General features: G+C 39.4%; 1 protein-coding gene across 2 annotated transcripts in view; it reads left to right on the forward strand.

Moving 5' to 3' along the window:
• Positions 1-23727, forward strand: part of PPP2R3A (protein phosphatase 2 regulatory subunit B''alpha) — a 217902-nt gene that overhangs the window by 55386 nt on the left and 138789 nt on the right. The gene's annotated exons all lie outside the window — the stretch shown is intronic.

Here is a 23727-nt window from a genome sequence, read left to right on the forward strand (position 1 = left end):
CATTGTGATGTCTGTATGTTTTATGCTTGTAGTGATGTCTCTGGTACTTTGTCTCACAGGGTCCCCCTTAGGATCTCTTGTAGGGCTGGTTTAGTGGTGACAAATTCCTTCAGTTTTTGTTTGTTTGGGAAGACCTTTATCTCTCCTTCTATTCTAAATGACAGACTTGCTGGATAAAGGATTCTCGGCTGCATATTTTTGCTGTCTAGCACCCTGAAAATCTCGTGCCAATTCTTTCTGGCCTGCCAAGTTTCAAAAGAGAGATCAGTCACGAGTCTTATAGGTCTCCCTTTATATGTGAGGGCACGTTTACCCCTTGCTGCTTTCAGAATTTTCTCTTTATCCTTGTATTTTGCCAGTTTCACTATGATATGTCGTGCAGAAGATCGATTCAAGTTACGTCTGAAGGGAGTTCTCTGTGCCTCTTGGATTTCAATGCCTTTTTCCTTCCCCAGTTCAGGGAAGTTCTCAGCTATTATTTCTTCAAGTACCCCTTCAGCACCTTTCCCTCTCTCTTCCTCCTCTGGAATACCAATTATGCGTATATTATTTCTTTTTAGTGTATCACTTAGTTCTCTAATTTTCCCCTCATACTCCTGGATTTTTTTCTCTCTCTTTTTCTCAGCTTCCTCTTTTTCCATAACTTTATCTTCTAGTTCACCTATTCTCTCCTCTGCCTCTTCCATCCGAGCCGTGGTGGTTTGCATTTTGTTTTGCATTTCCTTTAAAGCGTTTTTCAGCTCCTCGTGACTGTTCCTTAGTCCCTTGATCTCTGTAGCAAGAGATTCTCTGCTGTCCTGTATACTGTTTTCCAGCCCAGCGATTAATTTTATGACTATTATTCTAAATTCACTTTCTGTTATATTATTTAAATCCTTTTTGATCAGCTCATTAGCTGTTGTTATTTCCTGGAGATTCTTCTGAGGGGAATTCTTCCGCTTGGTCATTTTGGATAGTCCCTGGTGTGGTGAGGACCTGCAGGGCACTTCCCCTGTGCTGTGGTGTATAACTGGAGTTGGTGGGCGGGGCCGCAGTCAGACCTGATGTCTGCCCCCAGCCCACCGCTGGGGCCACAGTCAGACTGGTGTGTGCCTTCTCTTCCCCTCTCCTAGGGGTGGGATTCACTGTGGGGTGGCGTGGCCCGTCCGGGCTACTTGCACACTGCCAGGCTTGTGATGCTGGGGATCTGGGGTATTAGCTGGGGTGGGAAGGCAAGGTGCACGGCGGGAGGGGGGGCAGGCTTAGCTCGCTTCTCCTTAGGTGATCCACTTCAGGAGGGGCCCTGTGGCAGCCGGAGGGAGTCAGATCCGCTGCCGGAGGTTTGGCTCCGCAGAAGCACAGAGTTGGGTGTTTGCGCGGAGCGAGCAATTTCCCTGGCCGGAACCGGTTCCCTTTGGGATTTTGGCTGGGGGATGGGCGGGGGAGATGGCGCTGGCGAGCGCCTTTGTTCCCCGCCAAACTGAGCTCTGTCGTCCGGGGGCTCCGCAGCTCACCCTCCCTTTGTCCTCCAGCCTTCCCGCTTTCCGAGCAGAGCTGTTAACTTATGACCTCCCAGATGCTAAGTCGCGCTTGCTGTCGGAACACAGTCCGTCAGGCCCCTCCGCTTTTGCAAGCCGGACTCGAGGGCTCTGCTTGGCTGGCGAGCCGCCCCTCCGCCCCGGCTCCCTCCCGCCAGTCCGTGGAGCGCGCACCGCCTCGCCGCCCTTCCTACCCTCTTCCGTGGGCCTCTCGTCTGCACTTGGGTCCGGTGACTCCGTTCTGCTAATCCTCTGGCGGTTTTCTGGGTTATTTAGGCAGGTGTAGGTGGAATCTAAGTGATCAGCAGGACGCGCGGTGAGCCCAGCGTCCTCCTACGCCGCCATCTTCCTGCGCCTCTCTTTTAATTTATTTTTGAGACAGAGACAGAGCATGAGCAGGGGAGGGACAGAGAGAGGGGGAAGACACAGAATCTGAAGCAGGCTCCGGCTCTGAGCTGTCAGCGCAGAGCCCGACGTGGGGCTTGAACTCACGGAGTGTGAGATCATGACCCGAGGTGAATTCGGATGCTCAACTGAGTGAGCCACCCAGAGCCACTCCAAGAAAGCTTTTGTTTTTAATGTTTATTTATTTGTTTTGTGAGAGAGCACAAGCAGGGGAGGGGCAGAGAGAGGGCGAGAGAGAATTCCAAGCAGGCTCCCCGCTGAGAGTGCAGTGGATATTTAGACATGGGTCTCAAGCTCACGAACCATGATCATGACCTGGGCCAAAATCCAGAGTTAGCTGCTTAACTGATTGAGCCACCCAATGTCCCAAGAAGGCTTTTAAGTAGAGGAGTCCCACAGTATTTTTTTAAAGAATAAAACTTTTTTTTTAAGAGTAAAAAATGTTAAATTAGGCTCTTATTTTTTTTTTAACTTTTGACAGCAAAAATTTACCAATTGTTCAAAACATTTCAATTAAAAGCTTTATGTAATGGGGCATATAGGAGGTGTGTTGGTGACTATCCCTGAGAAGAAAGATTGACTTGATGATATTATATATAGGTCATTAGTATTTTAACATGTGTTTCAAAATAATTTCTCAAGAGGAAGCAGTATTTATTGTCCAAGTATTTTTTTGTCTAGAAATCTAATTCAAACCTGTATTGGGAGAGATAATCAAATAGAAAATACTAATACGATACTGAGGGATTGATAAAGAGGTATCTAGATACTGGTCTAGATCAGGAGTCAGCAATCTGTGGTCCAAGGGCTAAATCTGACCTACGGCCTATGTTTGTAAATAGTTTTATTGGAACACAGCCACACCCATTTGTTTACAGATGATCTGACTGCTTTTCTCCTCCACCTACTAAGTTAAGTAGTTAGAGACCTTAAAGCTTGAAATGTCTACTATCTGGACATTCATAGAAAAAGTTTGCTGACTCCTCATCTAGATATATTTGATCAAAAGATTTCTTTTTTAGTGAATCAATATGTATTTTAACAAGATCCCCAGATATTCACATTTAATATATACATGAAAATTTAAGACATACTATTTCCACCATATCAGACCATTCTTGATGTGATATTTTGTTAAAGGCATTGGAAGTCTTGAAAACATCATTAAATATCAATAACAAAAACTAGTTATCGATGATAGTCAGATAGTATACCAGTAGAAATAGCAAAATAAGCCCAGAGTTTCAAAATTCTTCATCATGTGTTCTCATCGTGTGTTTTGGTCTACATAGCGTTTCTCCCCTTTCCTCCCTAGTCATGATCTGTCTCTGACTTTCCCACTTAAAACAGTTTCCTTTTCATCTCTTTCTCACTGTTAAATTATTGATATCATTGATATATTGATACAATTGATACATTGATATTATTGATATATTGAATGAAGGTTTAATACATGCTTTCTTCACAAAGCCTTTAACTGACAGGAAACAACCCTGTAGGTTCTAGAATAGCTGAGGTGTGAAGATGGGCCTAAAATGAGTTGAACAAGAATAACAGAACACCCTATAGAGGAAGGAAAGGGGGATGTGCCTGAGCTCTCAGAGGGTTTCATTATTTTGGATTAGTGAATTACTGAGGACATGTTTTGACATAAAGGTAATATAATTTTTTAAAAAACACTTAGAAACTGTACTGCTTTGGTAATTCACATAATAAATGATACCTTAATTCTGTGTTTTATTACCACCAGCAGATGTTATTACAGTCATCTTGGGTCTGTTTTTAGCTGTATGGAGCAATAGCCTGTTAGCGGTTATTCACAAGTTAAAATAATAAAACCTAGTCTCCCTTGAAAATTATCTTTACTTAATTTTAGTAAAAAAAAAAAAAAAAATCCAGGAAAAAATTTCTATTATTGTTTGCCTCAATTAAAAGAATGGAGGGAATGAGGCAGGATTCATCAGTGAAAGAGGAAGAATTTTTTTTAAAACTCCACTATAATATTTAAGTCTAGTGAAACCTTACAAATTTCAACTAATTGTGGGGAAAACTGTCTGAATTACTAAAAAAGTACAAATTAAAAATTTCAGTGTTTTTAAGAAATAACTTTATTAATTTCAAGAGTAAAGAGTAAAACTACCATCAAAGAATTGCAAGCGTGAACGTTAGCTGGACCTATTTCAATAATGAAGATCAGGGTGCCTGGGTGGCTCAGTAGGTTAAGCGTCTTTGGCTCAGGTCATGATCTCGTGGTCTGTGAGTTTGAGCCCCGCATCGGGCTCTATGCTGACACCTCAGAGCCTGGAGCCTGCTTCTGATTCTGTGCCTCCCTCTCTCTCTGCCCCACCCCTGCTCATGCTCTGTCTCTCAAAAATAAACATTCAAAAAAAATTTTTTTAATTAAAAAAAAAAAAGAGGATGTTATAGGGGAATAAAGAACAAGAGCCAAATGGAAAACATCTGATTGGCGAGGGCCACACAATCAACCTTGTCTAGGTTGAGAAGGCCCACAGTTGGCTTGGCGTTGAAGACTTGACTGTGTGCGTATACTACATTTCTGGTCAGGTAGAGCTTTTACAGGGACACGAGTTATCTAAGTTTTGCTTTGCCAGGTGGCATTCCTGGCAGGAACAGCTCCATCTTGGGCTTAAAAATTTATTTCCAAAGTTCTCCATTTGATCATCCTCTTGACCATTCTAGAGGCTTCATCAAAAATATCAGTCTTGGGGCACCTGGGTGGCGCAGTCGGTTAAGCGTCCGACTTCAGCCAGGTCACGATCTCGCGGTCCGTGAGTTCGAGCCCCGCGTCAGGCTCTGGGCTGATGGCTCAGAGCCTGGAGCCTGTTTCCGATTCTGTGTCTCCCTCTCTCTCTGCCCCTCCCCTGTTCATGCTCTGTCTCTCTCTGTCCCAAAAATAAATAAACGTTGAAAAAAAAATTAAAAAAAAAAAATACAAGTCTTAGCATGACTCTGAGTTACCATCGCCTCTTGAGGTCTCCATGTAGTTTTCACAAGAGATGATGTCAGGCTTTTATTCTAGGAGCTGGTTATGTTCTTCTGTTCTCTTTTGTCATTCCAGTCTGAGAGAGACCATCTGTCAGCTGGTCAGTGGCTCTCCACATGTATTTAAACTTTGGAGAATATGCAGTATATTAGGGAGATAATTATTATAATATATGAATGTAATATAGTAATAATAATAATTAGCAACAAAACAATCCCATGGTTTGGACAGCACAAATGAGCCAGGGTACCCACAATGCAAACCAGCTAATATCAAATGAGTCAAGAAATGATCCCCAAAGTGGAGATACTTCTTTAAGCCAGTTAACCTGTTTATGTATTTTGTGTAACTGTGTCTCCACTTCCCCAGAGATGTTTATCCAGTGAGCTTGTTTCAGAAAAACTGAGGCACTGGAAATCAGGGAGCAAACTGTAATGGACAGAGAGAACTACAGGATCACCAGCATCTTTGCAAATTCAACAGGTGGGTGGAGGTTGGATTACCACTTAGCAGTGGCCTGAAATACGTGAACATGGCATTATCTTTTCAGGTTTAGACAAGGACAAGGTTGGGCAAAGAATCACCCTTGTGAGATTTAGGCAAAAGATGATCAAAGAGAGAAGGAAGAAACATTCTTGATCTGATGTCTTGGGAGGAAGCAGTCTAACTCCATGTCAGCTATTTCCTAGTCAGTTGGATTTTGAGGTCTCTGGCATTTGCATAGGACCAGATGTTGGGTAGATTTTTCTCAGTTGTGAAGTAGTCACCCAAGGTTTGATACCTTGTAATTTGGCGGTGGTGTTGGTGGTTGAGAGTACTTGGTAAGGCCCTTTCCATGAATCTCACCTTTGCAAAAGCATCAGAGTAAAACAATAACTATCCGTAAATTACAAAAGACTTAAAAAATGCCCATGATTAAAGATCTGATGAGAATCCTTTATACTAGAATTGACCAGGAAATTTGATTATTTCTGTGACATACAACATTCTAAGGTAACTGGAATTATGACTGGTAATATTATACCAGGACATATCAGATTTTTAGGAATTTAATAAAATCTAGAACACTTACATTAATAGCATGCAACCATACAAATACAACCTAAGAAGGTTTATTATTACCACATTTGAAAATGTTTCCTGTGTGATTTAACATACCAAATAAACCCAATTAATTTAACATCTCTTTTTTACAAGGTAAGAGACAAGTCCCTTTAGATTTTCCAGGGCCTTTGGCAAATCTTACAGTCATTTTGAGGTTAAAACAAAACAAAACAAAAAAAACTCCATTTAGAATTTGATTTTGGAAAGTTTTCAAAATGTCATAAGGTTTGAACATTAAAATAAGTAAGATCACAGTTCATTATGAAATAATACTTGTCTGTTTAAGCAAAGTGACAATAGAAAAATTTAAAGATAAATACATAAGGTTACACAGTTGTGAACAAAACTTGGCCCTTTTAATATTGAGAAGATTGGGTTTTCTTAAGTAATCAAAGACCTGATAAAGACAGTGTGAAACATAGTAAATTATTTTGGTAAGACAAAAAATCTTTGCTGACAAGGTAGATTACTTAAAAAGGAAAGAAAAACCCTTGTTTACAATTTTTTTTTTATTAAGAGCAGACTGTTAATCTAAGAAAACACTTTGTTCTTTTAACAGAGAGAAAACCAAAATCTAATTTGCATCAGTGCATCAAAGATATTAAGACTCTTTTTTTTTTTAAACTCACTTTTTTAACTTAAATCCATTCCAATCTTAGCCAGCTTAACCACATGTAAAGTTCTTTTCTCAGGATTCCTTTCCACACACTTTCCATGACTTTTTTTTTATATCCATTCAGATTTTGTCCTATTTTTTTTTTCTTATTCTGGAACAGTTATTTTACTTTTGAACAAAATTACTTTTTTTCTCTTGCCAAAAAAGCAAAAAACAAAAATTCATGTCCTTCATACCCTATCTAAACACTTTCTACTTTCCTTACCAGTTTTTAATATACAATTGTTTTTCTTTTACCCTTATATTTCAGTAGTTCTCATTGTGTTTATTAATTAAAATTCTTAACCTTTAGAACCCTTAATTGCTAGTGAAAACTAAGAAGCAAGCAGTAATGGACTATGGACTAGCAAATTTATAAAAACATTTCAAAATTTCTAGAAGTATATGCTTCCTCCTAGTAAAATTTCAGTGTGGCACAAAATGTGTTTACTAACAAACCCAATTATTTTAGTTACTGTGTAAAAGGAAGCTAAAAGTAGATAAACTTGTGTTCAGTAATTGATGTTTCATTAATTTATCTTACTTGGAAATGATCTCCATATTCAATGAATAGCCATAATTTAACTTAATTCAGTATAATTTTAAAGTTTCAAGTTACCAAAAATATTTTGGACACTGTTTTTAAGTAGGCATACTATAGAGCATAATTATTGCTGTAAAGTCCATTTATAAACTTTTGCTTACATCTGTTTAACTTGTTCTTAACAATTATGTTAAGATTACATGACCCTTTAATGAGGCATTAAACATTTAACCATCATCTTAAGTTGTCTTTCTTGCTGACAGATTCTGCAACAGAGATAACATGAGCTCTTTTGACTTTTAGTAAACTTAGGAAGAATAAAAGTTGTATGACTGCATTATATTTAATATTAATAGTCCTAAAGACAAGCCTGTTTCAGTTAAACCAACAAACTTAAATTAGTTTTTCTTCCCAGAGATTATCCTGGATTACGTGAACTTGAAAAACATTTGGGTTAGTTTCTGTATTTCTGAGAATATATACTTGATTCATATAAACACTTAAAAAATTTTAAGCCAGTAGAGCTTCTTTACAAATTAATTTTGGCAGTACTATCTGGAGGTAGAAAAATATCAACCATCTATAACATATAACCATAGACATACGTAAACATATAAATAGACACAAATAGAGATCTTACAGGTTTTGCTTTAAAATTTTAGCCATGAAGGGGCGCCTGGGTGGCGCAGTCGGTTAAGCGTCCGACTTCAGCCAGGTCACGATCTCGCGGTCCGGGAGTTCGAGCCCCGCGTCAGGCTCTGGGCTGATGGCTCAGAGCCTGGAGCCTGTTTCCGATTCTGTGTCTCCCTCTCTCTCTGCCCCTCCCCCGTTCATGCTCTGTCTCTCTCTGTCTTAAAAATAAATAAACGTTGGAAAAAAAAATTTAAAAAAAAAATAAAATTTTAGCCATGAGACAGGGATGATAATGCAAAACTCACTAGTTTATAAAAGAACAATTGGATCCAATTGTGTTTCTGGCAGAAGGGATAAGTTTTAAGGTTTTCTGCACAGATAGCTTACTAATATTTATGGAGAAGACTTGTAAGATTTTTCATCCACCTAGTTTCTAAATAGCCCTTCCTCTTTTTTTCTTTCCTTCTGTTAAGAATTACCTTGGCTCCTAGAGAAGACCAGGTAGAACATATATTTTTCAAAGGCACAGAAAAAGAATGCAAGTTCCTACAAGAAGGACTTCTGGTTCCTAAGGCCAGAATTTTTACAGTACACTCAAGCCTTTTGAGATGAATATGGGAGGTTTGAAGATTGGTTTAAAAAAAAAAAAAAAGAGGGGCACCTGGGTGGCTCAGTTGGTTGAGCATCCCACTTCAGCTCAGGCCATGATCTCATGGTTCATGGGGTAGAGCCCCACATTGGGCTCTGTGCTGACAGCTCTGAGCCTGGAGCCTGCTTCAGATTCTGTGTCTCCCTTTCTCTCTGCCCCTTCCCCACTTGCTCACTTGCTTGCTTGCTCTCAAAATTAAATAAAAACATTTAAAATTAAAAAAAAAAAAAGATAGGTGGACTTTTTCTGTTGTTAAAAAGATTTCATTTGTAGGACAGTTGCCTTCTTCAATCTTTAAAGGAAGCAGGTTGTAACCCAGATGATGTTAATGTGTTGACCTACCCATCCAACTATGTTATCGTCATTTTGCTACTTTGTATTAGGGACATCTTCAACTAAGCTACAAATCAAAAGATTTCTGTGTTCTAGATTTAGAGCTGTTTTCCTCTTTGGAATGTTTTCCTTCCCTTCCGGATACATAGTTTCATTTAGCCTAGGGGAGAAGATCTAAAGAAAAAGTTCTATCTGGCTCTAAATATCAGCTTCCAATTTGGCCAGCCTCTTTTTTTTTTTTTTTTTTTTTTTTTTTTTGTTCATTTTTGAGAGAGAGAGAGAGAGAAACAGAGTGTGAGCAGGGGAGGGGCAGGGGTAGAGAGAGAGGGAGACACAGAATCTGAAGCGTGATCCAGGCTCTGTGCTGACAGAGCCCAATGTGGGAGTCAAACTCCCACACCACGAGAACATGACCTGAGCTGAAGTCAGACACTTGACCAAGCCACCCAGGTGCCCCTCAATTTGGCCCACTTCTGACCATAGAACTACTTAAAAAATCTTTTCAAATATCTTATCAGGTTTCATCTGGGACAAACAGTAAATATTTCTGGTTGTACTAAACAACCCCTTGGATGCGAGACACATCCCCGAGAGGGTGCAAAAGATAGTACCCTCCCAAGATCCAGAGCCACTTCCAAAGATAACCAAAAGAAAGACAGTTCCCCCTAAGAGCTGGCAGCAGTTGGTAGGACCCTAGCCGCAAATGGCGTGCAACCCATATTTTTTACAGCCATTCATTGGGCTTCCAATCTGACGATTGACCTGCCTGCATACACAATAACAGATAACCTCTGTGTGCAAGGCAGGCAGAAAGCTAAGCCAAGTTCTGAAGACAACAAGACAAGAAGGAAATAGCTGTCCCTGGGAGAGAAGGGATCAATAACCAACGGATACCCCAAAACCAAATTCACAAGAGTATGCATTTAGAAAGGAGGGGACAGAGTAAAATTTGACCTTCTTTTCTTGACTGAGCACTACAGAGATCCAGAACTGACTATGGTAAGAATTCTCACCGTTTGCTGGCTTCTGCCAGTTTTCCTAAGATCTTTCTTATCTGCAGGCTCAAGAGCAAATGGGGTTTAAAGTTGAGTGTAGTCCTGGTATCTACTAGAATTTGGCAAGTTTTTTCTTTAATTTTAGTTTCCCCTTAGAGGCTTAAGGGAATAATTGGTGGCAGTTTACCAGAGGATCCCTCAGAGTCCCATTAACTCTGGGAGGGGCCTATATGGGAATTCTCTTTCAGCAGCAGATATGGAGGCATTTGAATTGGTGTGGAAAATTTGACAAGACCTCTGAAAACTGTCTTTTTTCCCATTCCCATTGATTGCAAATGAGACATCAATTTCTGGGCCACTGTTTTCATGATGGATCCCTATAAGGATATAATGGGAGAGGCCCAAACTTTTAGGTTTCTGGCCTTGGATCCATTGCAGTTTTAAGGCCACTAATTTGGGGAACTTTTGTTTACCCTCTTATATTCTCTCCAGAGTGCAAAGACCATCCAGACACAGGAATACCAGAAAGTTTTCAAATAAAGGATAGAGGGGAGCAGTAGGAGTTACTTCAGTCTTCTAGCGTTTAGGTACTTCTCGTGTCTTTGATTTTCATTAGCCTTTTGCAGTGAACCTTTTGGTGGAGCTGTTTTGGAATTTTGAAGTCTTTTGGAGGCTCTCACTTGAAATAGGTATCCCCTTCTGTTTGTTTGATTTGAGAACCCTTGTTTTTAAGTGAACTTCTTAAATGAATGATTGTCTAATTGGAATGCCTCCCATAATGGCCAGTGTAATTCTAGGTTGTCTTTGTAAGATGTTGCCAGTTTTGTAAATACCTGCAGCTTCTATGATCACAGTTCTTAGACATAAAATAAGCAGGTGTGTTGAAAGGTTGCATGCTTAATTCTTTGAAACTTGAGGATCCCATTTATTTCGCTAATCTTGGGTCTCTTGGTGCCAAATTAGTACCTAAGAGGGATGTGCTGCTGGATTGGGTACTTTTTGGTGTTTTACAGTATACCTTGTTGCACAGTTTTCTTGAGGTTGGCAGGTGACCTAATGTCAATCTAACCTTTGCCATGACCAACTTCTCCTAGCACAAGAGTCTTAGAGTTAAGTGATGCGTGCTCTGACAGGTTTTAAGTGCTTGCCCTGTGCCCACCAGTTTTGTGGGTTTAGTTTCTGAGATTCACATTGGCAGTAGATTGAGTGTTCCTTTCACCAGAAGATTTCTTCATATTGGTGGACACCCTGATGACTCTTAATGGTCTGACTTGTGTCTACTTAGATTTTTATTTTGATGATCAAAACAGAATTTCTTCTCTTATTTTCCCAAGTCCCCCAGCAGCTTATGCTGTGAACTTGCCTCAAAGCTTTGTGAGTCCCCTAACAGCTGCCACCCATTGTGGACTCCTAATATAACTACCCCAAAACCTTTTCCAGAAACAATATAAACATATATACTTTTTAAATAAAGTTTGTTTGGACCAGAGAGATGGACACAAGGGAGTGGAGCTCAAATCTGAGTGACTTACCCCAGCTCACAGTAATGATGAGAGGAACAGTAAACTCAAAGCATTCAGCAGGTGCCTTGCCAGTATGACTTGTGCCATAGACAGATAGCAGTCAACTTCAGATCTCATTCCTTGTCACCAAAAACTGTTAAAAAATTATTAAAGAAGATGATTTAGGTAATACAAACAAACTTACACACTTTGTGAAGTGGACAGTCTCCTTTTGGAGAACTGCAAAATGGGACATAAGGCAAAAAGCTTTTTATAGAATAAAGAACAAGGAAGAGGCAAGTAGAAAACATCTGATTGACTGGGGCCACATAGTCAATTTGTCTGGGGTGAGGAGGCCCAGAGGTGGCTTAGCTTTGGAGGAATGGCAGTGTGAATATACTGTGTTTCTGGTCAAACAGAGCATTTACAGGGATATGTTATCTAAGTTTTAGTTTGCTTACATGGCACCCAGGCAGGAGTGGCTCTGTCTTGGGCCAGAAATTTATTTCAACATAGTTAATACAGAATTGATATGCAAAATGGAGGTTGCTAAAATACTTTAAAATGCTAAAAATAGCATAAGTATGTACAGCACACAGTAGGAGATAAAAATGAATCAGACAGGACAAGCCTTTGTGGAGCCCACAATCTAATAGGGGAGGTGAGCTATTTACTGTGAGGCAAAGTAGAAAGAATAGATTACATAAGAGACAAATGAAGTACTATAGGAACTCCCAGGAGGGAGAGATAGATCCCACTTGTGGAATTCAAGGAAGTTTCCCTGGAAGAGATTGGATTTGGATATGAATACCTTACTCTTATTCAACTAATTTACTTAAGGTCCTAGTTCTTGGTGTATTACAGTGTCCATGATACTAAGATTAGAGGTCTATTTCTCATAGTGACTTAGACCAGTTCCATTCTATTCCATTCCATTCTAAGATATCAAAACGTACCTTAATCCTTTCCATCTGTCTTACATATGTAAGCATTTGGTCTCAAGGAAGACTAGATGGGTAAATCATGAAGCCATTATTTCTGTCAAACCTAAGCTCTGTAGTAGCCTAATCTTGATCAAGGGTGACCAAAATTGGTTTATCAAAACTTCCTTCTGAGAGAGTATGAAGGGAAATATCAGGTTGGTCTGCTTATATTATTTTGAATTCCCAGTTAGTAGAATCCACACTAATAAGATAAAGGGTAAGAGGGTGGGACCTGTTTCCTATCAGGTTTCCAGTTTTAGAGGCAGAATTTAAGCAAGTAATCTATCTGACAATTCATACATTGCCTTCTCTTTTTCCACTTCAGCCTCCAAAAATGTGATCTCCAGCTCCCAAATGTACACCTAATAAAAATTGAATATTAAAATAGGAATTTTCAGAGAGATTTGAGATTTGTGATTCCCCCTCAGGTTTTTGTGTTTGAGCCACTAGCTTCTGTTTGCCTTTATTTAACAAATAGTAGCATTACATAACTATTTGTTGAATGAATAAATAAGTGAATGAATAATCAAATTGAATTATTGCTTGCCTGCTTTGCCTCCTGCTCAAAAGGACACTGCCCTCTTGCCTGAATGCCAGCTCTTTCTCTGTCCTTTGATTCCCAAGGAGGGATGCAAGAGGACCTGAGGTCAGGTCCTAGTATCATCCTAGGACATGAGGACAGTACCTCAGCAAGGCTCAATATCTCATTCAGCCTCTGGCCTCTTTAATTTCTCTAGCTTTTAACACCTAAAAATCTGTAGTGTTTTGGGGAAGGTCCCATCACCTTTCCTGGCAATAGGGGAAAATCCCATAAGAGTATAGGCCATTTCCCTTTACTGCAGGTTGGAAATCTCTTGATTATAGACTGTAGGCATATTGAGGAGAGAGTGCTTTCTTGTTCACCATTGCACCGCCAGGCTCTATTTTAGAACCTCCATACTAGCTGTTTAAATTCCAAAAGTTTATCCTTGCTCTTTAAGCAATACTTACACGTCTCATTGTCCTTTTCCCATTCTTATTTCCCATTCCCATCTTCTTCTCCCTGAATTTAGGTTGGGAAATAATTTTTCAGGCCATTTCGTTTATCAGTACGAGTGGGTTTTTTTGTTGTTGGTTTGTTTTGTTTTTGATGGGATGCCCAAGAAGGTCAGAGAAAGTTGGGCAGGATTTGTGCTGTTACTAGAACTCTGCTCTCTTCTGACCCTGATCAGGAATTTGTTTCTGAGATATTGTTCCGGAAGAATTAAAGGGCCTTCCTAGGGTAATGATCTAACATTTTGGTTTTCTCAAAGTTTAGATATTGTGTAATTTTGTATATATATTTAAATGCATAATAATTATGAAAATAAACTTAAAAATATAGCAAAGCTTACTTTGGGAACCTTACTAAAAGTTTATTCTGGAGCATTTAGAATAAATGCTTCCCTCTCTTTACTTTCCAGGTTGATATCCATGCCTCCATTGAGATTAACCAGTCGTATCATTGAGGGAAAATGTGTCTTCTCCCCTAGCTTTATAGGTACTAATGGTTTCTTTGGTTCAGCGTTTGGATAGAAGTAAAAACACTCAGGGGTGCCTGGGTGGCTCAGTCGGTTGAGCGTCCGACTCAGCTCAGGTCATGATCTCACAGTTGGTGAGTTCGAGCCCTACATCAGTCTCTGTGCTGACAGCTCAGAGCCTGGAGCCTGCTTCAGATTCTGTGTCTCCCTCTCTCTGCCCCTTCCCCACTCATGCTCTGTCTCTCAAAAATGAATAAACGTTAAAAAAAAAAAAATTTTTTTAAGAAGAAATAAAAACACTCAGCAATACAGTTGGAAACCATCTTCCCTCCTATTTCATTTAATTACAGTATAGATTAATAAAAGTAATGGGATCTGGCCAGTGGCAAATACAAATTTGCAGAATGAGTTCAACCTGTATTTCCCACTCCACCTTTAGTGGCTTTTGAGGTCAGGTCGTCTTGAATCTCCATTTTTTCTAACTAATCAACATCAGCTGTCTTGGATATGTCCCCACCTGTATCCAAAAAAAAAAAAAAAATGGTAGATACATATATACTGATGTAGAAAAATGGTCAAGATAAAATAGATGATTAAAAATGTGTAAATTGTAGGGGCACCTGGGTGGCTTAGTCAGTTAAGTATCCCAACCCTTGATCTCAGCTCAGGTCTTGATCTCAGGGTCATGAGTTCAAGCCCTGCTGGAACTTAAAAAAAAAGGTAAATTGCAAGACAGATGTATCAGTGTGAGCCCTTTTTATTAATATGTTTGTGTGCACACAAAAAAGTTGGGAGTAAACGTGCTTCAAATTATGCATGTTCCCCTAGAATTCTAGTAAAATTTGAGAGTCAGATATCCAGGTGCTCCTGATGAGTGTAGTCCCTCCACAACCTCCACACCACCCTTGGCAGGAGTGAACAGGAGCTTCCAGGACTCAGCTTGCTCCTGTTAAGCCCTCATGCCTCCCTCACAGGTCTGCCCAACACTCAACAGCTTCACTCCTCTCTAAGACCATCAGGGCTAATCTGATAGGTTCTTCATCCCTGTTTACACCAGTTACCAGAAGAAGTCGAGGAATCCAGATTGTCACTCTCCTCCTCACTCTCTTCTTGTACACCCTCTTTTCTCAGTCCATGTCCAACCCTCCCAGCTCATGAAATCTTTTCCCCATTCCCTCTTGAACTCATTCACTGGCAGAATCTCTTATGCCATCAAACTCTTTCTAAACATTCCCTTTACCTCCTTGTTTTAACTGACATCCATCTCTCCCCAAGGATAGCCATGTGAAATGTTGGTATTTTTTCTTTCCCAGTTCACCACCCCTCCATTGGGTCTGGAGGGGCAGTGAATGTTCTTGCCTTTTATTGCTGCTTCTGGACTATTCTTTTTTCTAACTCCCTGAAACTGTCCCCTCCAACTTTGAACTAATGTCATCAGACTCACCCCCCACTACCCCTCCTGATTGCAGTCATCTTCTACTCCTAGGACATTTCCCTTATTTCTTGAAGATTTTCTGTCTTGGCTCTATGACACTTTGCAATACTATTTTTGCTGCAATCGTTGTGAGTTTTCAGTAGATAAAGCATCCAATACATACAAACTTTTCAGTTCCTTGATCTCTCCAGTGAGCTTGTCCTGTCCTTCACCTACTCATTCTCTGCTTCTGTGTTTATGTCAGTGGTTTAAAAAGAATGACTCCCATCAAAGAGCATCAGCATCACATCAAATCTGATGGAAATGCAGATTTTCAGGCCCCAGCCCTAAATTGAAACTCTGAGGATGGGGCCCAACAATCGTGGTTTAACAAGCCCTTCAGGTAATTCTGGTGCATGATCTTGTTTGAGAGCTACTGCCATAGTTCATCATTAAAATCACTCTGCTGAATATACTGTCTACTTCTTTGCCTTACCCTCATTTCATGGTACTCACCTGGGAAACTACAGCTTGGGTTAAGTTGTGTTCTCTATTTTGAGCTTTTATTTGTGCAGCTAACCTTGGCTTGAGAAAAGTCACACAATAAAACCGAGTGGTCTTTGCATTAAATTCATGGCCACAAACCTCCAACAGGCCTTTAGTACTGTCTAGCAGTCCTACTACAGCTCCCTAATCCCTCACTTTACCACTCTGTAAATGACTCATACCTTCTCTCTTTTTGAACATCTCTTCTTCCATTCTTGCCCTTAGTTAATGACCTTATTTTCTATTTTACTAAGAAAACTGGAGCAATCAGAGGGGAGAACTTTAGCCAGCTACCTAGCCATATCAGTACCCATATACTCTCTCCCTTTCTTTCTGTTACTATACGTGAATGATCTGAGCACCTATGTAAGACCAACCTCTGTACTTGTGCTATAGGTCCATCCTCTCCTATTAACTGAGGGACTCTCCTCCTTGATTGGTCCTTTTTTTCCCTCCTGCATTCATCAATTTTTCCCCTTTACTAGGTCTTCGCATAAGCAGATAAACATGCTGCAATTCTCCCATCTTTAAAACAAGACATCTAAAAGGCACTGTGGCATCCAAGAAGCAACAGCTCCATCAGCTGTTATATTTGCAATATAATACTCAACACTAGAGTTTTGACCATCAGTGATAGCCTTCTCATTTGACATGTGCGAATTCAGCCTTCACCCAAAATTACTGAGAAGTCTCCCCCTACCCCACCCCACTCTCTCTCACACACACACCCACCCCAAAGACACTGGGGCAAGGTATTTTATAGTTCTGTCACTCTGTGTTCATTGACAGGTAACATGGTAGTGTCAGTGGATTGCAGACCTTCTATTCCTTCTAACTTCAGTTTTCTAATATAGGCTAAAATGAATTCTTGTGCTTTATAATAAGCAATCTAATTGAAGTAATTCCTGAAAGAGGGAAAGAAGAAAAGCAGACGAAGGAGGACAGAGAACTCTAGGAACTAGAAATTCTAGTGATCCAAGAATTATTATGCCTAATAATTTTAGACTCTTAATTATCTCTCCTTGCCCCAGATCCTAGAAGAACATCTGCCCCCAAGTATTAGGAATACCAAGAGGCAGAATATTAGATTTGTAGGTTCTTTCTGTTATTAGTCATGAAATATGTTCCTGTCATTTGGAGTCAACTGAAAGAAGACACAAAATGCTTACTAGATCTCCTAGTTTGCTGCATCCTATAAAGGCTCAAGGATCAGGCCAGTAGCAAAGATGCCATAGATACTGCCACCAACCTTCTTTCCCCACTTTAGTGTCCATTCTTTAAGAGTAAAATAACATTACTAACACGAAACAAGCTATTAAACGATGAGAAATCACCAAGTTAGAGCCTAAAGGAGAAGGACATAAAAATTTAAGATTAAGAGTAATTAACTAATTAGCTTATAATCAATTTCTTCTTTTAAAGCTTATTTGCAATGGTATTTTAAACAAAGTCTATGATTCCAAGTTATTACCTCTTTTAACTAGTCTGCCAATTAGAGCCAAGTTGAGGAACTCTTTTTTCAAGATATAATTCACATAGTATAAAATTCACCCTTTTAAAGTGCATAATTCAGTAGGTTTTAATATATTCAACAAGACTGTGCAACCATCAGCACTAATTCCAGAACATTTTCATCACCTCCCAAAAACCTGTATTCATTAGTAGTTAGTCCTCATTCCCTCCTCCCCTCAGCCTCTGACAGCCACTAATCTACTTTGTGTCTCTCTTGATTTGTCTATTCTGGACATTTCACGTAAATGGAATCTTACGCTATATGCATGGTCTTTTGTATCTGGCTTTTTCACTTAGCATTATGTTTTCAAGGTTCATCATGTAGCATGTGTCAATGCTTCATTCCTTTTAATGGTTAAATAATATTCCACGGTATGAGTATACCACATTTTGTTTATCCCTTCATCAGCTAATGGACATTTAGGTTGTTTTCCACTTTTTTGGCTATTATGAATAACTCTGCTGTGAACATTTATGTACAAGTTTTTGTGTGGACAGAGAAAAAAAGTCTTTTGACTTAGTATTTTAAAATTTTTCAAAAACAGTCAGCTAGCTTCCTTTTTTGAATCAGAAGTACCCTCCTGATGAAGCAAAACTTTCTGTTTAATATGTAACTTTTTTTTTCCTATAGTATCTTCTGAGCAGAATCTTTGGTGTCACTTCAAAGTGACTCTGCTGTATTTCTCAACCTTATTCTATTACTCAGCACAACTGAGCTTACTTCCCAGGCTTGCTGTGCTATGTATTTCTGTCACTCAGATTTTCCCAGCTTTGCTGCCTGGTTTACCCCACAGGCCTTCTTCACTCTTGGTTGATGGTATCATCTCAGTCTTCATAGCCATGTTCAGCTGAGGCTGGTGAATGACTTTACAACTTTGTTTATAAAATAGAGACTAGACTTATTTTGGCACAATACACTGTATTAACTGTTTAGCAGTTTTATACAAGTCAAAATAAGTGATTTGCTTCTTCAGGAAATTGTTCAAATTTGTCACTGTCCTGTTTAATCCACCCATTTTTTTTAAACATCCCTTAGAGCTGATTCTTTCCAGAGAGAGAATTAATATTATATACCACTATTGTCTTCACTAAAAAGGGAAGGGCAGGAATTAGAATTCAGAAAGCTCTAGAAAACCAATCCTGAGTTTCAGATTAAGCGTCAAAGAATGAATTCTACAAAAATGTAATGTGTTGGGTGTCACACACAGCTTTATTCTTCTCTGTCCTTCCCAGTCTCCCCTTCCTTGAGGGCACAGGCTCTTTCAAGACTGACTTCTCAATTCTGTAGGTCCTTTCAGAACATCGTAAGGGAGTACCTTTTCTTGATTTTCTTAGAAGGCTATTCTTTAAAACAAAACAAAACAAAACAAAAAAACCCTTCGCTTTTTAGGGTGTTAGCAGAGGCCAGCCTCTTCCATCTAACCCTGCCAGGGAACTTGTAAAACCCTGTAGCCAGGAACCCACCCCAGCTGGTTCTCCTTGAGAAAGATTTTCATCCTTGCTCAATCACGTTTGCTCTGGGGGAACAAATATAAAGGCAAGAAAGGAACCCCAGCCTAGATGCTGGATTTTGAGGTATCAAGTGATGGATCCCAGTCATCCCCACAAGAGAGTATGAGTCTTTTTCATGCTCTGGTCAAGCTTTCTTAACATAGTGGCCTTGAAGACCCAGCTTGAGCACATTGTCCAGTCAGGACAAACCTTTATCTTCAGACAGGGTATGTTCATGAATAGTCTACAGGTCAAGAAGAGATTCAGGTAACTGTTTAGGAAACACCTACTGTTAGCTAGGTATCTTGTTCGGATGGACTTCATATATGCTGCAGAAGGCAGGAGAAAAGATCTCCTGATTTATTCCAGAAGGACATTGGGAAGACCATTACAGTTGACTCTTTCCATTATAATTGCCCACAGTTCCAACCTTGCTGTGGTTTCAAACTGGATTTGTAAACTACATATTAATAGTTTTCTATTCTTCTTCATTCTGGTTAGTCCCTCCAAGGGAAACCTCTCACCCAGAAACACCCAGCCCCATGGATTGTACTTTTCCTATGATCAAGGTAGAGAAGATAGAGTAGATCATAAGCCTTGTTTTGTAGTGAAATTCCTGATACTTGATCATTTCCCAGTAAAGAAGAGGTCACTCTAAAAACCATGTTCTTCGCAACTGTTTTCCGATTATATACTTGTCAAAACTAAGAAGTTTTAAGACTAACACATTCTGAGATCCTTTCTAGAATCAAGCACGTATACTTCCATACAAACACAAATACTTCATGGTAGTCTTTTTCCATCAATAACTCCTTGATACAGACCAGTTCTTTCCTAAGCCCTTTGAAGGGCCTGGTCTTTTCTCCCTCTGATTTCTTTGTAAAGCAGTTGAGTAAATAAAAACAGGAGAGCTCATTTCATCAAAAGATATGGAGAAATGTTTTCTTACTTAAGAGTGTAGCAGAGGGGCACCTGGGTGGCTCAGTTGGTTGAGCATCCAACTTCGCCTTAGGTCATGATCTCACAGTTCATGGGCTCGAGCCCCACATTGGGCTCTGTGCTGACAGTTCAGTGCCTGGAGCCTGCTTTGTATTCTATGTCTCCCTCTCTCTCTGCCCCTCCCTTGCTCATTCTGTGTCTCTCTCTCTCAAAAGTAAAGAAACATTAAAAAAAATTTAAAACAAGAGGTACCTGGGTGGCTCAGTTGGTTAAGCATCCAACTCTTGGTTTCAGCTCAGGTCGTGATCTCATGGTTCATGAGTTCAAGCCCCACATCGGGCTCTGCGCTGACAGCATGGAACCTGCCTGGGATTCTTTCTCTCCCTCTCTCTCTGCCCCTCCTCTGCTCTCTCTGTTAAAATAAATAAACTTAAAAAAATTTTTTTTAATTAAAAAAAATTTTTAGAAAATGTCACAGAGCAGGCTTTTAACCACTGTTCTGACTTTGAAACTTCAGAGATTTATGGGAAGTGAATGAAATGAAAATATTTGTTGTCCTTTGCTCCAAACCAGCATTGTACTAGGTATGGTAAGGAAAAGAAGAGACCATTTATTTATTATCTCCATACTCTCAGTACCCAGCAAAGTGTCTGCGTATAATAAATGGCTAGAAAAATATTTGTTGAGTGACTATAAAATTGACCTTACCCTCAAGAGTTTACATTCTTTGGAAAATAATTCTCAGATTATAAAATACTGCAATAGAAGCACTTTTTACCTGAACATTATTGGGATTGATAGTTACTCAGTAGAGTATCACACATTCTATGTGTATGTACTATAAAGCATGTATATATTAAACATTTTTTTAACTCAAAACAATTTATTCACATCTTTTGATAGAGGGCCAAAGCCTTTTCTTTGAGTGTTATGATTGGAAGTTGAAGTTCCATGACCTCTTTCTTTAATAAATCACACTCAGTACATTTATTGATTGATTTTCAGCTTCAGCTTCTTTAAAGTGACGAAGGAACTTAAGTTAGTAGTGAAGCAATTCCAATATGGACTCCTTCTCAATTTTAATGATTTTGTTCTTTATCTCACCTCCACCTAATTTTACAGCAAAAAAATTTTACTGATAGTTTGCCTTTACTGAATCTATAAAACAGTTCAACTTAGAGGTTTTATTTTCAATTTTAGAAATTTTAGAAACAACTTTTTTTTACACAGTCACATTTCATTAATTTATGTAACATGTAATTGAATTGAATAATTACTGTAAAAATTACAACCAGTATAAACAAATGGGTACAAGCACAACCAACTCTTAATAAGCATACAACTCAACTACTGCGATAAGATATATGAGAGCATAACAGAAACTGTTAGCCATGAATCAGTGTGTTCCAGGTGTTGGGTTCTCCCTTTTAAAGGAGAAATGGGGGCGCCTGGGTGGCTCAGTAGATTAAGTGTCTGACTTCAGCTCAGGTCATGATCTCATGGTTCCTGAATTTGAGCCCTGCGTTGGGCTCTGTGCTGACAGTTTAGAGCCTGGAGCCTGCTTTGGATTCTCTGTCTCTGTCTCTCTCTCTCTCTTTCTGCCCCTCCCCCACTCTTGCTCTGTTTCTCTCTCTCAAAAATAAACATTAAAAATAATAATAATAAAGGAGAAATGGAGATCATTGACTAACCCAGAGAATAGGTTAAGTGGAGGTCATTTAAGGGTAACGCTATTTCATTAAGAGAATTGTAGTAAGAGGGCTTACATAGTCAGGGAAGCTTTCATGAAATAGGTAAAATTTGAATTGGATTTTGAAGGGTGGTTAGAGTATATATCATTTGAGGAGGAGCATTCTCAGGAAAGGGATGAAAAGCCACCCCTCTAAGGCCACACATTGCTGCTGGGAAGAACAGAGGGAATGTAATTTAAGATATGGTTATTTGAAAAAGTGTTAAATCATAAGTCCAAGACCTAGTGCCATTCACAACACACTTTTTTTGATGTTTTAATTTAGAGGTAAATAATGAAGGAAAAGATCATTCTAGGCAAGAGTATAGGAAAAAAAATCACAGAACACTGGAGAGCTCAGAGTTAACATGTAAGCCCAGTGATAGGAAACGGGGGGGGGGGGGGGGGGGGGGGGAGAAGGAAGGGCCCAAGTTAAAGCATTAGACTAATGATTTCAGTTGTAATCTTCTGTCAGCCATACTATATATTGAAAGCTTTCATGTATGGTTTTGTATGAGTGGAGGATTCCCACAGCTTGAAAGAAAAAAATTTGAAAACCACAGGTTTAGACTTTTAAGCCCAATGTACACATTATCGAGTATTGTCAGAATGTCTTGGAAGGAAATCAAGAAAAAAGATAAGTTGTAGGAAACAGTGGAAATCCAAAGAATTTAATTCCCACTAAATTAGACAAAAGTTTAGGAGAAGACAGTTGTGAGCTCTGTGAGCTATTTTTGGTTTAGGGGGTTATTTGGTGATATTTGGTTTATATTTTCTAGAAATAGAAAATAAATATTGATTGAACAATGTGAATGAAAATAAATATTGAAGAGGATATTTGAAGATTTATTTGTAAATGACTAAGGCAGATATTTAGTATATAATAAAATAATAGAATATTTTAAAAATTTGCGATTTCTTTAAAGGTCCTTGAAAAAGAATGTCTCACAAATTCAAGACATATGTCATTGCCATTTGATCATTTTTTGTACCTTTATCATAGCTAGGTTTCACTCACATGTATCTAAAGCTGCTTTCTTATGGCATGCAATTGTTCTATTTTTTAAAAAAATTTTTTTAATGTTTATGAGAGAGAGGAAGAGACAGAGTGTGAGTGTGGGAGGGGCAGAGGGAGAGGGAGACACAGATTCCGAAGCAGGCTCCAGGCTCCAAGCTGTCAGCACAAAGCCCCGTGTGGGGCTTGAACCCCTGAACAGCAAGATCATGACCTGAGCTGAAGTCGGATGCTTAACCGACTGAGCCACTCAGGCGCTCCCACTTTTTTTTTTAATGTTTATTTCTTTATTTTGAGAGAGAGAGAAGGAGCCGGGGTTGGGGGGGGGGGGTCGGGTGGGGAGGAGAGAGAGAGAATGAGAATCCCAAACAGGCTCCTCGCTTTCAGCGCAAAGCCCAATGGAGGTCTCAAGTCATGAACCCATGAGATCATGACCTGGGTCAAAATCAAGAGTCAGATGCTTAACTGACTAAGCCAGCCAGGAGCCCTTCAGTTGTTCCACTTTCTTAACCAATACTTTTTTTTTTTTTTTTAATTTTTTTTTCAACGTTTTTATTTATTTTTGGGACAGAGAGAGACAGAGCATGAACGGGGGAGGGGCAGAGAGAGAGGGAGACACAGAATCGGAAACAGGCTCCAGGCTCCGAGCCATCAGCCCAGAGCCCGACGCGGGGCTCGAACTCACGGACCGCGAGATCGTGACCTGGCTGAAGTCGGACGCTTAACCGACTGCGCCACCCAGGCGCCCCTCTTAACCAATACTTTGACAATAAATTTCAAATGTGCCCAGATCCAGAATCACTTCCAAAAAAGTATATTAGATAACTAAGATAGTTTTCTACACACAAGCCAGGAAAAAATGATTTAATTTTAAAATACAAGACCAACAGATCTTTCTGTATTAACATTTCAGGATGGAAGTTTGTTTTTCTCCATATTTTAACTGGATATACCTAAGAGGGTTTGGGATATTTGCTTCCCTTCAAATAAGAAATAAAAAACTATTCTTAAAATTATAGATTCAAATTTGAAGTGCAGCTTGTTCTTTTTTCAAAAAATGCCAAATAGCAAAACCAAAAAAGCTTTACATGTTCTTTTTCTAATAGTTTGAAGAGAAACTGATTTACATGGATTGACACCTCATATACTCTGAGTTTAAGAAGTTAGCATTATCTGAGAAGTCGCTATTTTTAGGTCCAACTGTAATGTTTCTAACTTTGGTGCTAGAGTAGTGGGTGCTTGCTTCCTTTCCCAGAAG

The sequence above is a fragment of the Lynx canadensis genome, chromosome C2 (genome assembly GCF_007474595.2).
Source record: "Lynx canadensis isolate LIC74 chromosome C2, mLynCan4.pri.v2, whole genome shotgun sequence".
In the NCBI taxonomy this organism is placed as follows: Eukaryota; Metazoa; Chordata; class Mammalia; order Carnivora; family Felidae; genus Lynx; species Lynx canadensis.